The sequence below is a fragment of the Gorilla gorilla genome, chromosome 2 (assembly GCF_029281585.2).
Source record: "Gorilla gorilla gorilla isolate KB3781 chromosome 2, NHGRI_mGorGor1-v2.1_pri, whole genome shotgun sequence".
In the NCBI taxonomy this organism is placed as follows: Eukaryota; Metazoa; Chordata; class Mammalia; order Primates; family Hominidae; genus Gorilla; species Gorilla gorilla.
In genome coordinates, this window is record NC_086017.1 from 157,494,252 (window position 1) to 157,510,569 (window position 16,318).

General features: G+C 39.4%; 1 long non-coding RNA gene across 1 annotated transcript; it reads right to left on the minus strand.

Annotated features, from left to right (window-relative positions):
• Positions 1 to 4,347: 4,347 nt before the first annotated feature.
• Positions 4,348 to 15,175, minus strand: LOC134758103 (uncharacterized). Its single transcript, XR_010132974.1, has 3 exons — positions 15,038 to 15,175; positions 8,003 to 8,155; positions 4,348 to 4,950 (listed from the first exon to the last, which is right to left on the minus strand). It is a non-coding gene; the product is annotated as an uncharacterized lncRNA (long non-coding RNA).
• Positions 15,176 to 16,318: the final 1,143 nt, after the last annotated feature.

Sequence of the window (16,318 nt, forward strand, 5' to 3'; positions counted from 1 at the left end):
GGAGTTGAACAATGAGAACACATGGACACATGGAGGGGAACATCACACACTGGGGCCTGTCAGCGGGTGGGGGCTAGGGGAGGGATAGCATTAGGAGAAATACCTAATGTAGGTGATGGGTTGATGGGTGCAGAAAACCACCAGGGCACATGAATACCTACGTAACAAAACTGCACGTTCTGCACATGTAACCCAAAACTTAAAGTATAATAATAAAAAAGAAAACTTCTTGTCTTTATAAGTTACCCAGTCTCAGGTATATCTTTATTAGCAGTGTTAGAACAGACTAATATAGGAATAAATTACTAAATTTTTGTGGTTATATTTTTAATATTTTGTTCTTTAATGTTCATATTAAGGTTATAGAAAATTGGCTCACCAGCAATAGTTTTATATTATCCTGTATTTGATTATGTATTTACCTTTACTGGTGTGATTTATATTTTCATGTGCTTTTATATTAATGTTTAGTGTGTCTTCAATCCCACTTGAAAAACTCCCTTATGTATTTCTCACAAAGCAGATCTAGTAGTGAAAATTTATATTCGGTGTATGTTTTTCTGGGGAAGACTATCTTCCCTTCATTCTCGAAGGATACCTCTTTAGGGTTTAGTTATTTTGGGTAGGCAATTTTTTTTTTAGTATTTAAATAAGTCCTTCTACTCTTTCCTGGCCTTCAAAATTTCTATTGAGCAATACTTCATATTCTCATAGGATTTCCCTGGTGTGTGATGAGTTGTTTTACTCTAGCTGCTTTCAAAATTTTCTGTTTTTTAATTTCTCAGTTCAATTTTGTTATGTCTGAATGTAGACCTCTCTCTTTTCAATCTATTTAGGGTCCCATGAGCTTCTTCAGTCTGGATGTCTATTTCCCTCTCCAGATCTGGGATGCTTTCTGTTATTATATCTTTAAATGAGAGTTATACTTTTTTCCTTTTCTCTTCTCCTTGAATTCGCATTATAAATGTGTTTGTTCACTTCAGTGTGCTTCATAAGTCACTTAGGTTTTCTTTACTGTTTTTCCTTTTTCTCTTCCTACTGGATAATTTCAAGTGGTCTAACTTCATATTTGCTGATTCGTTCTTCTGCATGATCAAGCCTGCTGTTGGAGCACTCTTTTTTTTTTTTTTTTTTTTGAGACAGAGTCTCACTCTGTTGCCCAGGCTGGAGTGCAGTGGTGCAATCTTGGCTGACTGCAAACTCTGCCTCCCGGGTTCACACCATGCAGCCTCAGCCTCCCAAGTAGCTGGAACTACGGGCGCTCGCCAACACGCCCGGCTAATTTTTTTGTATTTTTAGTAGAGATGGGGTTTCACCGTGTTAGCCAGGATGGTCTCGATCTCCTGACCTCGTGATCCGCCCGCCTCGGCCTCCCAAAGTGCTGGGATTACAGGCGTGAACCACAGCGCCCAAACGGAGCACTCTATTTTTTTAAGCATTGCCATTGTGTTCTTAAGTTCCAGAATCTGTTTGGTTCTTTTTTCTATTTTCTTTATATTGTACTACTCACTTTGTCCTTGTGCTGTTTACTGATTAAAAAAAAATGTTTAATCTATGTTATCTCTTACCTTACTATGCTTCTTTAGAATAACTGTCAATTACTGGACAGTTATTACATTCCTTTGATGATTTCATGTTTCCCTCCTTTTTTGTGTGTTCTTTGTTTCTTTGTGTTGGTGTCTACACATTTGAGAAGCAGTTACCTGTCACAGACTTTATGGACTGGCTTTGGTAAGGAAAAACCTTCACCTGCAGAGGAGGAATGAGGATGAAGGGATGCCAAAAGTAGGGTTGTTTGTGGGTGTACTCTGGGCCCTGGGTCTAGTGGTGTTCAAGACAAAAACTGTGGGAGTGTGCTTCAACTCTGGGTTTGGGGCAAGTGGTGGTGGATCGGTGATCAGGCAGCTGGAATATGCAATGTTGACAAATGTGTGGTCTTGGAATTGATGTTTACGTAGGGCCCACGATGGCCACTAGGGTTGCTGGGAATCACACTGACATCTCTTGGTCAAGTGGTGAGCATGACTGGGTAGGTGGATGTTGAAGTGGGCAACATGATTGTAGTTAGCTACAGGGGCCAACTGCAGGTGTGCCCACTGCAATGGGAGCTGAGGTTGGTGATGGGAGCAGAGCCTAGTTGTATATATACATTTATACAAAGTTGGCCATACTGGGTCCGGAGTCTCCATGGCATCACTGGCTAGGGTGCCTTCAGTGGTTGCAGCAGATGCTGCAGCTTAGGCAACTGAGGTCAGAAAAGGGAAAATATGGACCCCTTTGTGGTGAAGGCTTCAAGAGTCTGCAGTGGCCATAAAGGTTGTTGAGGTCCTTAATGGTGACATTATCGGAGTCCTCTGCAAGGCGGGCCACTGGGAACTGAGGTAGCACCTGCTGCCATGTACTTGATACTAATGGCTCCTACCCCCTTGTTCTTAGCCATCTCCAAATATATCAGCTATGCTGATTTCCCTAGCAATCTGGCTGGGTTAAAACCAAAGTCCTTCAGCCTAAAAGCTGGGGAAACTGGTTGTTCATCTTGATCCTCTTTTCCTTCATAAGGAGAACTCATGGGCCAAGATGACCTGTCACGGTGAGCAGCTGTGCTGGCCTGAGGAATTAAACAAAAGTAGGCTAAATGAAACTGTTCTTCCCATTCTATCTGTGAAGTTATTTTTGGTTCTATTGCCCCACTGTGTGGCTGCACCTTCTTCAATAGAATCTTGAACTCTCCCAGAGCTATTTTCATTTATGCATAGCTGAATAATTATTGTTTTTGAGAAAGGACAAATATATCATTTTTAAACTGAGGTATAACATACAATTTGTAATGTGTGCAAATTTAAATAAGCAAGTTAAATATTTTTTCAGTGTTATACATACACCCATGTATCAACTAGGTGGATACGGAACATTTGAAGTACTCCAAAATGTTTTCTTCTGTGCTATACCATTCAGCACACTCTAAAGAGGTGGCCAGAGTGCTTGCTTCTATCTTCAAGTCATTATTTTGACCTATATTGAACTCATCAAATGAAATCATCCAGAGTATATTCTTTTGACTCTTGCTTCTTTCATTTAATAGAGCGTAATAATGAATTTTGTGTGTCAATTTGACTGGACCATAGGGTAGTGAGACATTTAGTTAAACATACTGGGTGTGAAGGTGTTTATGGATAAGATTAACATTTTAACTGTTAGACTGAATAAAGCAGATTGTCTACCTAAATGTAGGTGCACCTCATCCAATCTGTTGGAGGCCTAAACAGAACAAAAAGGTAGGCTCAGAGAGTATTCACTCTCTCTCTACCTGTCCTGTATGTGAGACATGGTCTTCTTTTGCCTTCAGACTTGGGCTTGGACTGAAGCCTGCATCATCAGCTCACCTGAAGCTTTCAGGCTCAGATTGGAACTATAGCATTGGCTCTCCTGTGTCTCCAGTTTTCTATCTGAAGATCATGGAAATTCTCAGCCTTCATAACCACATGAGCCAGTTTCTTATGATAAGCCTACATGTACATCTTTGTCTAAAGCTATCCTATTTATTCTATTTTACTGGAGAGATCATACTAATAGAGATAACTTCTGAGGGTTATCCATGTTATATTGCACATCAGTAGTTTCTCATTTTCATTCCTTTGCAGTATTCCATTGTGTGAGTATAATACATATTAACTGTCCATTTTTCTATTGATGGCATTTAGGATGTTTGCATTTGGTGTTATGAATATAACTACTACAAATATTGTGCACAAAATCTGGTAAACATTTGCACTTCTTTTGAGTATTCATCTAAGAGTAAACTGGCTGAATTTTAGAGTAAGTTTGTGTCTTATGTACAGTAAGTATAAGTCAAGTTACTCCATACTCTTACCAACACTTGGTTTTTAACAGTTTTCTAAACTTTAACCATTTAAGGCAGACGACATTTTGAAGTGAGTAGAGGTTTATCTATGACACCTCTGCTAGTGTGCAATCAAGCAACTTCTCTATATGTCTTTCATCTCCCTTACTGACATCAATGCTCAGGGCCTTTTACTACCATTACTCAGTTGCTAAATAAACCTTAATAAACTATGATGTTAGTTGATAAAAATTAAATGATAAATTCAAAGCCAATAGTGAAGTAGAATTCGTGAAAACAAACCAAACAAACATAAGAAACAGAACATATATGAGATAGTCATTAGTCCTATTTACAAGCTATTTTCTCTCCTTCCAGGAAGATGGTAAGATTGCATTTTTTTGGTCATTTGAAGTTGATTGTATTCATATGACTTGCTTTGGCCAGTGAGTCGTAACTGTAAGTAATATGTGTCACTTTGGGGGAGAAATATTAAGAACTAGTACCTGTGTTGTCATATTTACTTTCCCATGTCTGTGTCCATTTCCCCCTGCCTTAGTACTTAGGAAAGACTGGGTCAAGATTAAGTCTTTTCTGGAACAGGTCCTTGAGTGACTGTGATGAACAAAAGTATCTTGATGACCTACAAAGGACATGTAAGTAAATAATAAATCTTTATTTTTATAAGCCACTAAAACTTTGAGATTGTCACCGTAGCTTAACCTAGCCTACACTGCCTGGCAATCTGTTTACATGCTCTAATGCGACAATCTGCCTGTGTGAAATATTAGTTTCTCCCTTTAGATGCCATTTGTGGTCTTCAGTTTGAGGGAGCCCCTGGTAGTACTAACTCACTCCACTAGTCCTCCATAGAAATTTGAGTTTGTTCGGTGACAACGTTTTCTATACTAGGGATGATTATGTTTTATTGGGAATGTATGGCAAACTGAAAATACTATTGGATTCAGATAAATGAATTTTACATACTGGTGTCTCTTCATTGATGACTTGTAAACCAGTTAAAGAGAAAATAACTCTACATTTGTTACCTTACCGGTGCTTGGGAGGTTTTCTCACATTTTAGGAATATGCTGAAAGACTTGTTTCATCTGAAAATCAAGGGAGAGGAAATTAAAAAGGAGAAGCAATAGTATGAAGGCAATTCTTCCTGTTTATATTCAAGTATAACAACATGCCAAATTATAGGAAACCATTTGCAAATAATCTATTCCATTTATGCTAACATAAACAGTGTTATATAAACTATATAAATATAAACTATATAAAAGTAACCAGAAAAAAACTTTAAAACTCTATTAGGTTATTCAACTTTAAATAAATTGCTCAGTTAAGCTTATCAACTCCTGGACATATTTTTTAAAACAATGGTTTTCTCATGTATTCAGCGGGAATAAGGAAAGAATCAAGGAAAGGTATGTGCCAATTATCTGTTAAAGTACCCATTAGACAATTAACATCTAATGGGACAGAACTTTACCGTATCTCCAAACCTAGTTACATAGAAGGGTCAGAAATATTCTGTGTATTCCAGGTTTCATGTGGAATCAGTGAAATTAGAGATATTATGGAAGAAGAAGAGACTTAAGGGAACAAGCAAAACCTCTACCAAAATTACTCTCCATTGCTGATATTTCCATGTAGAGATACTGGCATTAGAGAAGACTTCTGATCTTTATCTGTTCCCTCATTTACTTGCCTCAGGGATCAGGGATAAATGATTGTTCTTGGGGAGTTTGAGCAAAGAAACTGGGTATGAGAAGTTCAGCTGTGTTTCTCTTTGGAGAGACAGCCTGTTAACAGCCAGCGCGAATTCCTAGGTTTTTCAGGGAGTGAGGTTTATGGTGGTAGGACTCTAGAATAAAGGGCTGTGTTTTTTTCCAGCTCTGCCTGAGACAGTGAGAGTAATTCTGATTCAGCACCCTTTTGCAAATTTATTATTGCTAGAGAATGAAGCCTTGTCCTCTAAACAGCTTTATCAGGTTAATGATGAAGTCAGTTTTACTCCTTTGCCTATCTCTCAAGTGATTTCATTCACAGGCAAAGAACAGTGATAGTACACAATGATCTCTCAAAAGGCCAACAATATTAGCTTGCTGTCAGTTAAGAAAACAGCACCACATTTCTCTGATTTCCATATCTAGGAAGGTCCTATGGCCATATCTCAAACAAGTGGCAAAAATTACAGGTAGACAGGAATACACAAAACCAGACAGAACAGAGAGAGCTATACAGACACAGAAAACAAACAGAAATATTGAAATGTTATAATATATAGGAAACTAAGAATAAACAATTCAAGGATATAGGAAATATAGTAGTAGTCCCCAGAATAATTTTTATAACTGACTGTGAATCTGCCAGAACTATGAATAAAGTATTCCCACATCTCCAGACATATTGTCTATTCCATGTTATCTGTCAGACTAACAGGCAGGCTAGGTCACATCTGGACAAAGTAGTATTTGGCTGCCCATTAGCTATAGTTCTTTCCCTTCATCAAGGTAATTGTTTGAGTCTGTCTATGATCATCTGATATTCTTTGTATGAGCAACAATTAAATTTTTCAATGCAAGTGAATCTGTCAAACAATAAGTATCTTTCACAAAAAAAAAATATCTAAAAATATATCTTAATAAATGAAATTAAACTCAGATGTGAATGGTGGCTGTGAAAAATATGACTGTATCAATAAATGAATGGATGAGTAAATTGAAATACCTCATAGATGACAGGTATTTTAAATGCTTTTGTTTTTGTAACATAGTAATTTAGTTTTTCCTTCATAGGTAGAAGATTGCCGTGAGATCAGTCGGTATCATTGAGATGTGCTATGTTAGCATTTGCTTACAATTAATTTACAACAGAAGATAAATTTGAAACAAATATCTAAAAATTTTCTATTAACCATTGTTATAAAAGATTGCACATTAAGGCTGGGCTCAGTGGCTCACGCCTGTACTACTAACAATTTGGGACGCCAAGGCAGGCAGATTGCCTGAGCTCAGGAGTTTGAAACCAGCCTTGGCAACAAGGTGAAATCCTGTCTCTACTAAAGTACAAAAAATTAGCTGGCTGTGGCAGCATGCACCTGTAGTCCCAGCTACTCGGGAGGCTGAGGCAGGAGAATTGCTTGAACCTGGGAGGCGGAAGTTGCAGTGAGCCAAGATCGTGCCCCTGCACACAAGCCTGGGCAACAGAGCGAGATCCATCTCAAAAAAAAAAAAAAAAAAAAAAAGTCTGTTAAATTTTTTGTGTGATTGCAAGAATACTGGGGCATAAAAGGAATCTGTAATTTGCAGTCCTGTTTCTACTATTTGTGCTCAGTGTAACGTTGGACACATGACCTTGGCCTGTTTTCTCATTTGTAGATTAGAATGTAATGCAGGTAGTCCTCAATATTCCTTCTAACTCTAAAATATTTTGGTACTATTCATTAAAATTTATAGATTAGTAGTAGCATAATTTGGCTAAGGAAATAGTATATTTCAGTAGAGAAAGCAATGAACTACTGCCGTCCCATTTTGTAGACTTATATTATTTAGTTTTATATCAGGGAGGGGGGAAAAAGAATAATTCACCAAATTAAATGAATAATATTTATTATTAAATAAATAAATAATAATAAATAATTATATAATTATGATTATAAACATAAGTAATAAATACATAAATTAATAAATAAATATAATTATTAAATACAATTTAATTATTAATTAAATATTTAATTCCAGTAGCAACAATTTCACAAATCTAAATAAATAATATTTTGTCTTTCTAATTGATTCTTTCTGGTATTTCTCATCTGCCCATCCTTGCATAAGCAAGAGTTTCTAACATTATCTTTTAAATCTGTTTTTCCTAGATTTTAACAAAAACAGAACCAATAATAGATACTGTTAGCTAAGACAACTGAGAAAACATGTTTTTGAAACTTTCAAGAAAATCAGTTTTAGTAATTTCTCCAAGATAAATTTTTCTGTGCCTGGATTGCAAAACAGTTGCTAGTATAATAATTTAATGATTGGTTACCTGTATTAGTATTAGTCAGGTTTCCCTAGAGGAACAGAACTAATAGGATATGTAAATATATATACACATATTTATTTATTATAAAGGGGAGTTTATTAAGTATTAACTTACACAATCACAAGGTCCTACAATAGGTTGCCTGCAAGCTTGGGGAGCAAGGAGAGCCAGTCTGAGTCTCAAAACTGGAGAACTTGGAGTCTGACGTTCAAGGGCAGGAAGCATCCAGCATGGGAGAAAGATGTAGGCTGGGATAATGAAACAGTACTGGAAATAAACATTTTCAAAGGTTTTGAAATTCTATAGTATGATAACATAAATATCATACATGTCTTTTCAAATAGAAAGTGAAGGAGTACCTTTTAAATTATTGCCAAAAATCATCATTCAAAACCAGAACATTATTTTAATTTTTATGTTGATGTTAGAACATTCTCTCTCCTGTGTTCCTTACATTAAAATCTGTATGTGTTTTTAACAATTATGTCACATCCATATTTGACAGTGTTGCAAAGTATATCATGTGAAAACCTGAAAGTCTGAGCTAAGCATAATTAAAACCTATATGCATGCAAAGTTGAGCTCCAAGGAAATTTAGAGAAATCCATGGGGCCAAAAAGTAAGAAACAATCTGAAAAATCTGAGTGTTACACAAAAGACTAACACTGTCTTTGGCTTCTGCAAGAGAAAGAGTTGCCCATCTTCCTTAGAACGGGGATCTGATTTACCAATCATGGCTAGGCAGTTGTGAGGGCTTGGGCTTGAGCAAGAAGGGTACTGTAATAGAGACCCCCAATAAAATGGGAACTCTTAAAGGGACACATTCCAATATAAAGGGTGGAATAGATAACATTCTTCCACTGGCAAATGAGAAGTAAATGAAAGCCTCTCTGGGCCTGTGCTAAAGGTTTGTCCTCTGAGAATTCATAATTGTGAGAAAATATTTTAGATGGTCCATTTTCAAGGCATGATAAATCTAGCACTGGCAGCCAGCCTGTGGATGTAACAAACCGCATGGCTCATTCTGTTAGAAAGTCATAATAAGTGAACAGAATGAAGAGGAGGGATCAGCCCATAAAAGAGAAGAAAGTTTCATTATTGGGAAATCAAAACTTAACGGGGAAGGGGGACTTGGGTATAACCTTATAAGGGGGATAATAAAACTCAGGCGACATCTGGGAAGATTGTAACACCATAGTACTTGACCCATTAGGAACTAGGGGAGGGACTTGCATGCTAGGAGATAAATTGCATGCTAGGAGATAAATTACCTGCTGTAGCTACCCCAGGTGTGCCTGCCTACCAGACACTTGATCTTGCAAGACTGCTATTAAAAGTCTCACTTTCTCTGTTCTTTGTACCTCTGAATCCATTCTTTGGGTTTGGATGGGTAAGCATGTTTTCTACAAATCTGAGGGCTCGTCTGGGATCTCTGTGCCTGCGTGGAGTGGGACTCTAGCTGAGAAAGGAGACATAGCCCACCCAATGTAGGTGACCTGGTCTGTCTGGGCACCCTGGCTCCTGACAGAGGCCACAGACAAAACTGTGACTGTTATTCAGGAGGCATCAGAAGTGACACAGGGAGAAAAGCAAGCCCCACAGCAACCAGGCAACTTCGTGCATGAGCCGAAGTAGGAAAATTGGACTGTAAGTAGTGCCATGGTGGTTGGGCATTTTTGGAGGTTAAGTGTGTGTAACTGAGACGTATCCAGCATACAAAGCGAGTGCGGAGTCCCAATCTGCAGTTCTGTTCTCCTGCAAGGGAAACACGGCCGGACATGGACAAAGCAATTCTTGGGGTATGCAAGAAACCTCCAGTGGGGGGGGCTGAGTACACAGGGAAAAGCTCAGACACAGAGACTGAAAATGGGAAACAGGAATTCTAGGCCCAAGAGACAAAGGAAGGAGGGAGCCAAAGAGACTCCCTCTGACATTCCCCCGGCTAGTCCTTTGGGGAGCATGTTGCAGGTTTGAGGGACAACCCTTGAACCAGGGACAAGAAATAGCAAAAGATGATAAAGTATTGCTTTTTTATCTGGCCCAAAGACCCCATTCATAAGCCTACAGTCTTTTGGCCTAAGTTTGGCTCAGATGAAGACTGGGTGTGCCAAACTTTAACTCTCTGTATGAATGATAAAACCGCATCCTCACAAGAAGAGATAGGTTATGCTTTCTGCTGGATCAAGGAATTAGCTGCCATGTTCCCCCTCAAAGAAGAAGAAGCAGAAGAAAAGCCTAGTAAAGAGCCCTCATCCACTGAAAAGCCTTGGGACCCCCTATCATGCTTGCCCTCTGCCTATGTCTCACAAAATTGGGCATAAGAATATCAAGGAGCAACAGGTGGGTTAGAGGAAGGTGACCTGGAGACCACGGGGGAGATGAACCAACTGCTCCCTTAAATCCTTATCCAAATTTAAGAAAAGAATTAGAGCAGGGTAAGAGGGATATTGAGAACTTCCCTATCCCTTCCACACAGCAGATATCTAGCATGTTCCCTCTTAGGGAAGTTCCCATGGGATGGGGAGGGATTGTCTTTGTAAATGTTCCTCTTACAAGTACCAAAGTTAGGAATTTCAAGAAGGAAATGAAACCACTCCTGGAAGATCCCTTTTATTTAGAAGACCAGCTTTTACACCTGGGCTGAATTGATGTCCATCATTAATATCCTGTTCACAGGAGAAGAAAGGAAAATGATTAGGAGAGTGGTCATGACTATCTGGGAGAGGCAACACCCTCCTGGGCAAGGAGTGTTGCCAGCCAAACAAAAATTTCCAAATGTAGAACCCAAATGGGATAATAATGATCCCAGGGACCAGGCCCAAATGCAGAACCTCAGGGAACTAATAATTAAAGGGATCAAAGAGTCCACTCTTGAACACAAAATGTCTCAAAGGCATTCGAAATTCAACAAGAAAAAGAGGAAACTCCCTCTGCATTCCTGCAGAGACTCAGAGATCAGATAGAAAATACTCTGGATTAGATCTGGAGGATCCAGTAGGGCAAGACCTTTTGAAGGCTAACTTTGTTACTAAGAGGTGGCCTTGCAGACCAGGGAGTGCAGCTGCAGGAATAGGGGCAGCAGGAGTCACAGAACTGGAGCAGACAGCCGAGATAAAGGTGGACAGTGTGAGACAGCTGGTGTCAGTAAACCCCTGATGAAAGAACTAATGTCTATATTATACAAAGGGAGTCACTGGGGACTCTGCGTAATGCAATACTTAGAAATTATGTGTGTATAGGAATTTATACCCTCACTAAATAAGCACATGGAACTTGTGTAACTTGTCAAAAGATGAAGAAAAAGGTGATTAGAAAACAGGCCATGGGAGGAAGACCTCCTGGACTAAGACGATTTCAAAGCATTCAAGTAGATTTCACAGAAATGCCCAAAGTTGGAAGACTAAAGTATTTACTGGTGATCGTAGATCTCCTTTCTGGCTGGGTGGAAGACTTTCCCCTTCCAACAGCCACTGCCAGAAATGTGGTCAAAATAATATTAGAACAGATTGTACCTAGATTTGGCCTGGTGGAAAATATTGATTCAGACAATGGGAGCCACTTTTCTTAAGGGTGTTAAGGGAAATTATGGAAGGTTTACAAATTAAATGGGATTATTATGCCCCTTGGCATCCCCCTTCTCTGGAAAGGTAGAAAGAATGAAACAAACTCTCAAAAAGTGTATCACCAAACTAATCTTAGAAACTAAAATGCCTTGGACCAAATATCTCCAAATAGCACTCCTGAGGATTAGGCCCAAGAGAATACTTGGGATTGTTCCCCTGTGACTTACTATATGGACTCCCATATTTGTGCAGGGCTACAGATCTTCCTACTATGGAAACCAAGGACTAATTTTTTTTTTTTTTTTTTTTTTGAGACAGAGTCTCGCTCTGTCACCCAAGCTACCAAGGACTAATTTTTAAGAAATTATATACTGGCCATATCCTCCACCCTGTCCCTTAGGTTAAAAGGACTTCTGACTCAAACTCAATATCAAGTGTCTGGTAGGCAGGCACACCTGGGGCAGCTACAGCAGTTAAGTTCACCACGTGATTCACCATGTCCAGCCTGACAACTTGGTGCTGATTAAGAGCTGGAAAGAGGACAAGCTCCACCAAAGGCGGGAAGATCCCTATCAAGGGCTCCTGACCACTGAGACTGCCATGCGAACAGCTGAATGGGGGTGGACTCACTATACTTGAGTCAAGGGACTGGTAAAAGAGACCGTTGAAGGGAGGGAAAAAGATCACTGGAAAGTGCATTGGTCACCTAAGAAATCCTTAAAGTTAACTCTAAGAAAAATCTAAAAAGAAAACATGGACTAGCCCCATTTCTAGAAGTTAATATGGCCAAGATGGAGTACTATACAAAGAGCAAAACATCAAAATGGAAACTGGCAGGGAACTCCTCCCTACTCAATCAGGTTGATAATGAATGTGACCAAAACGGTAGAACTCCAGAGTATAAAATTTAATGCCTGCCAAGTTTTACCTTGTGGGAATTTAGAAAATCAGAGACAGCTCTTGCAGGCAAATAAATATCTGTGCCCTGAACCAGATACAGATTACAGTAATGCATCACCTTGCCCCAGCAGAGACGATGTATGGTGGACTACCCAATTTCAGGGTTGGACAGTAAACATGGGGTAGGTAACTGAGCTGGAGACCTTTAAAAAATAAACTACATATGTCCAAGGGCTCCCAGCCAAATAACTACCAGAATTTAGAATGCAATCCTATACCCATAACCATTAACAATCCAGCTTTTCTAGACCAAGAACCAAAAGTAGCATCTCAGGTATATGGGTTAGGGGCAGACATCACAGGGAAAAACCCCTTCAGGGTGATTTGTTCTCAAACTAATCAAAAACTCAACCTCCCATTTGCTTGGGACTACTCTAACCCCAGGCTCTAATAAACAGTTTAGTCCAGCAAATAATGACCCTAAAAGGGTAAAAGTAATTGAGGTAAAGGATTTAATGCAAACCTTAGAAATTGAGACAGGGCTGGATGCAGTGGCTCACTCCTGTAATCCCAGCACTTTGGGAGGCCGAAGTGGGCAGATCACAAGGTCAAGAGATCGACACTATCCTGGCCTACATGGTGAAACCCTGTCTCTACTAAAAATACAAAACTTAGCTGAGTGTGGTGGCACACGTCTGTAGTCCCAGCTACTCAGGAGGCTGAGGCAGGAGAATCGCTCGAACCTGGGAGGTGGAGGTTGCAGTGAGCCGAGATCTAGCCACTGCACTCCAGCCTGGCGACAAAGAAAGACTCCATCTTAAAAAAAAAAAAGAAAGAAAGAAAGAAAGAAATTGAGACAGATATGGCTGTGTGAATGCCTGGGTCAAATTTGTCACATTTTCGGTGTAAGCCCTTGACAAGAGTAACTGCTATGTGGGGGCTGCAGATGACCTCGGGCACAGGTGGTTCTGTTTCCCTTAGGATGGAATACCAAGTTTTGACGGTCTGCTCTTTGTATAGTAGTCCATCCTAGCCATATTAACTTCCAGAAATGGGGCCAGCACATGTTTTCTTTTTAGATTTTTCTTAGAGTTAACTTTAAAGGAATGTGTTGCATGTTGGCTCCATACCACGACAAGGATGCATTGGGAAATAAGACTTGTAAGAGTCTGTCATTGTTCTTTTCCACATTGTGGAGGCTGGATCCCAGAGCAATCCCCTCATTCTCTACAGGGAATATAAACCACTCCTTTTGCCTCTCTAGGCAGGGGGAAGAATTCAATAAGCCCATGGGAGAACTCTCGTCTTGTACCCACATCCTAAACATTACTGTTGAGTCAAGCAATGGCAATTACTCAGCTGTCCATATACCTCGGGCTGATGTCTGGTGGTACTGTGGGAAAAGGAACCTCCATAACCATCCAATTGGACTGGGACTTGTGCGTTAGTCCAGTTGGATATTCACTTCACCCTGGCATTCCATAAGATACTTGAAAATACACGTGGCCACCCAAACTGGAGAGATTTAACAAATTCTTTTGATCTCAATACACATGTTGACTCGATAGGAGTCCCTAGGGGGGTGCCTAATGAATTTAAGGCCCAAAACCAAATAGTTGCTGGGTTTGAGTCACCACTGTTCTGGTGGTCAGCTATTAATAAGAATGTGGATTGGATTAACTACACGTATTATAATCAACAGAATCATCAATTATACTTGGGGACACTCTCAAAAGGGGTAGCTAGCCAGTTAGATGCCACCAGCCAAATGGCCTGGGAAAATAGGCTTGCACTAAACGTAATACTAGCAGATAAAGGAGACATATGTGTTATGCTGGGTGGGAAATGTACTTTCATTCCCAACAATACTAGGGACCAATTTTCCCTAGATGGGACCATCACAAAAGCTTTACAAGGAATGACAACTCTAGCCAACAAACTCGCAGAAAATGCTGGAATTGGTAACCCATTTATGGGTTGGCCAGAAAGTTGATTTGGAAAATGGAAAGCATGGTGCTTCAATCCTTACATCTCTCACAATTGCGGCAGGAATCTTAACAGAAGTGGGATGATGTATTATCCCTGTGTAAGGGGACTAGCACACAGATTAATTGAAACACCTATTAATAAGCAAATGCCCATGACTTACCAGCAAAATAACTTTCTACTATTAGAAACTAAATTAAACTCACTCTCCTATGAAGAAGAAAGTAAATGGCTTCTAGAGTGATTCTAGGACCAGGAGGATTTAGATGAAAATGAGACCAGAGGAAGTAAATAGAAAAGCAGAGAGAATTTGAGAGAAAATATTTTAAATGGTCCATTTTCAAGGCATGATAAATCTAGCACTGGCAGCCAGCCTGTGGACGTAAAAAACTGCATGGCTCATGCTATTAGAAAGTCATGATAAATGAACAGAATGTTGAGGCGGGGTCAGCCCATAAAAGGGAAGAAAGTTTCGTTATTGGGAAATCACAACTTAAGCAGGGAAGGGGACTGGGGTATAACCTTGTAAGGGGGATAATAAAACTTTGGTGACATCTGGGAAGATTATAACCCCATAGTAATTGACCAGTGAGGAACTGGGGGAGGGACTTGCATGCTAGGAGATAAATTAGTTGCTGTAGTTGCCCCGGATGTGCCTGCCTACCACTCGATCTTGCAAGACCGTTATTAAAACTCTTACTTTAGCTATTCTTTGTGCTTCTGAGTCCATTCTTCGGGTTTGGATGGGTGAGCGTGTTTCTCACAATAATCAAGTCTTGTCCTCATCATTTAGGGGTTCATATTTAAAATACATACAGACTTGAAAAACAAAAACCTAAAAATATAAATAAAAATAATCTTCAGTTGGTAACACTGCTGGGGCACCAGCAGAAGCAAAAGCAAACCTCTCTGAAGAGAGCACACTCTCAGACAAGACCTGCTTGGAGCCTCATGAGCTTCCAGCAATAATCCCAAACTTGAAAACACACGAATTTTCCTGAATAGGATTTCCTCTATATAATTTCTGTATATAATTGTATACAAATCTTGTATACAGAAATCTGCTGTTTATAATTTCTTATGTACAATTTTTCTGTATTTTCATTCCCCTGTATGTCTGTGTTAATATATATTTTTAAATTTTTTTATTTTTTTGAGATGGAATTTCACTCTTGTTGCCCAGGCTGGAGTGCAATGGCACATTCTTGGCTCACTGCACTTTCTGCCTCCCCGGTTCAAGCAGTTCTCCTGCCTCAGTCTCCCAAGTAGCCAGGATTATAAGCATGCACCACCATGCCTAGCTAATTTTTGTATTTTTAGTAGAGATGGGCTTTCATCATGTTGGTCAGGCTGGTCTCAAACTCCTGACCTCAGGTGATCCACCCACCTTGGCCTCCTAAAGTGCTGGGATTACAGGCATAAGCCACCATGTCCGGCCATCTGTGTTATTATTAATACATAGAGAAACCAAATATCACACAGAGATAAAAGAGTAACATGGCATAATGGTTTAGGGTGTAGCATCTAGGGCTGGCTTCAAACAGAAATATAGATAGCTTTGTAAATATATAGATAACTGAGTGGTCCTTGTGCAAAATACCTCATCTAGTCTTCTCATCTCTACAATGCGAATTATCACAGTAATATACCTCATAGGCTTGCTATGAGAATTAAATGAGTTAATATACAAAAAGTAGTCAGAACCAGAACCATGCCAGCAATGTAGGAAGCACTAAAAAGGGACAGCTGTTCTTATAATTATCAGCATCACCATTGTCATTACTATTATATATAACTGGCCATATTATCTCACCTATCTCATAATTAGGTAGATTTTTCTTCATACATGCCCAGATACATATCCATCTGGCAAGGAATTAAATCTTCAGGTAAACCAAGCTAGACACATCTCAAAATTACATGATTTCACATGACTGGCTTTTTTGCTAAGAAGCAGCAAAACTAAGATCTATGGTAAAAT